The following is a 2,216-nucleotide window of genomic DNA, read 5'->3' on the forward strand; positions in this document are numbered from 1 at the left end:
CGTGGCGCACAACATACCTCCTCTGCTCGGGGAGCGCATACCCACTTCTACCCTCAACAGTACTCGTATGGCAGAGGACGTGCCGGCAGAGGAGCCGGAAGAGCAAGAGGGCATACAGGTACTTTCTCAGGTGCTAAAAGTTTTTTCCCTCAAAAGTCTAGGGGGCAGACTGGCCAGGTTCCTCCAGCAGTGGGAAGCCCTCACTTCAGATCTTTGGGTACTCCAAACGGTTCAGGGTTATCGAATAGAATTCTATGCCCCACCTTGTCAGTTGTCTTTTCCCCCTCCTCTAGTGTTCGACGGCGTCAAACAATCCCTCATAGATTTGGAAGTAAGGGATCTCATCTCCAAGGGGGCGGTGGTCCCGGCTTCTTACAAGGCCTCTCAGTTTCTAAGTTCCATTTTTCTGGTCCCGAAACCAGACCAGGGGTTTCGCCCAGTTATCAACCTGAAAGCCCTCAACTCTTTTGTGGTGTATCACCACTTCAAAATGGAGGGAATTCATTTGCTCAGGGATACCCTTCTCCCTGCAGATTGGATGGTCAAATTGGACCTCAAAGACGCTTACCTGGTTGTTCCCATTTTTCCCCCGCATCAGGAGTTTCTCCAGTTTCAGTGGGGGGGGCGGGTGTGGCAGTTTGCATCCCTTCCCTTTGGCCTGTCCTCAGCCCCATGGTGCTTCACCAAGCTAATGAGGCCGGTGATGGCCCTTCTCAGATCCAGGGGGATTCGGATCATAATTTATCTGGACGACATGTTGCTCCTAGCCCAGGATTATCAAACTCTGTGTTCTCAACTGAACTTCACGGTGACCCTCTTGCAGAATTTAGGTTTTGTGATAAATGTAAAAAAATCCATATTGAAGCCTACGCAATGCATCCAATTTCTGGGCTTCAATATAGATTCAAAGCTTTGCATCCTTCTTCTCCCAGACACCAGACTGTCCAAGATAAAGAAGGAAATTCGGCTGCTCCTCAAGCGAGGGAAGTTCTCCCTCAGGCAGTTAGCCAGAGTGGTGGGAATGCTGTCAGCATCCATTCAGGCTATCTTCCCTGCTCCCTTACACTACCGGGCTCTACAACGCTTAAAAACCAGGCATTTGAGCAAATGTCTCTCTTACTCCCAAATGGTGGTATTGACGCCGGAGGCCAGGTTGGAACTCCTGTGGTGGCTCAGGCACATGGAGGCCTGGAATGGCAAGGCAATTTTTGGCCCATCTCCGGATGTCGTTCTGGAGTCAGATGCGAGCAGATCAGGCTGGGGAGCCAGATTAGGTCAGGTTTCCACAGGTGGGAAATGGTCGGAGTCAGAGAAACACCTACATATCAACTGCCTAGAGTTGTTAGCGGGGTCCTTTGCGGTTCGGAGTCTCCTCAAGGATCGGGGGAATTGTTGTGTTCTCCTCCGCATGGACAACATCTCTGCGGTGAGGTACATCAATCATCTGGGGGGTACCAGGTCCAAAGTCTTGGCGGATTTGGCAAGAGAGTTTTGGCATTTTTGCCTCGACAGGGATATTACATTGAAGGCGGAATACCTCCCGGGAGTGAACAACGAAGTGGCAGACTGGAACTCCAGGCACCTGCAAGACAGGAGCGATTGGATGTTGAGCAGGTCTCTCTTCTCCCGCTTAGTGTCCCTCTGGGGTCCCCTGACCATAGACTTGTTTGCCTCGAGACTGAATTGTCAAGTTCCCACGTTTTACAGCTGGAGACCAGATCCGTTAGCTCTGGGCACCGACGCTTTCCTCCAGGATTGGTCGGGTCAACTGGGGTATGCCTTTCCTCCCTTTGCCATGATAGCGCGGGTTCTGGTCCAAGCACGCACACAAGAGGCGTCTCTGGTTCTAATAACCCCCTTTTGGCCCTCTCAGGTTTGGTTTCCGGCTCTGCTGGAGTTAGCGGTAGATATTCCCCGTCTCCTCCCTTTCGATCCCCTATTGCTGGTGGATCCGGAGGGTCACCCTCACGAGTTGGTCCTGCGGGGACACCTTACCCTTATGGCTTGGAAGATTTCAGCTCTTCCTGGTGCTTCAGAGGACTTTCGCAGGACTCTATGGCGGTCATCAAGGACTCCTGGGCACCCTCTACTAAGGTGGGGTATTCCTCAGCATGGAACAAGTGGGTTAGCTGGTGTGTGGCTAGGCACCTCAATCCCGTTTCAGCCCCTCCTGTAGAGGTGGTTAATTTTTTAGTTGAGTTGTATAAGGAAGGGAA

This window comes from Ambystoma mexicanum, chromosome 6q (genome assembly GCF_040938575.1).
Source record: "Ambystoma mexicanum isolate Mex_15411 chromosome 6q, UKY_AmexF1_1, whole genome shotgun sequence".
In the NCBI taxonomy this organism is placed as follows: Eukaryota; Metazoa; Chordata; class Amphibia; order Caudata; family Ambystomatidae; genus Ambystoma; species Ambystoma mexicanum.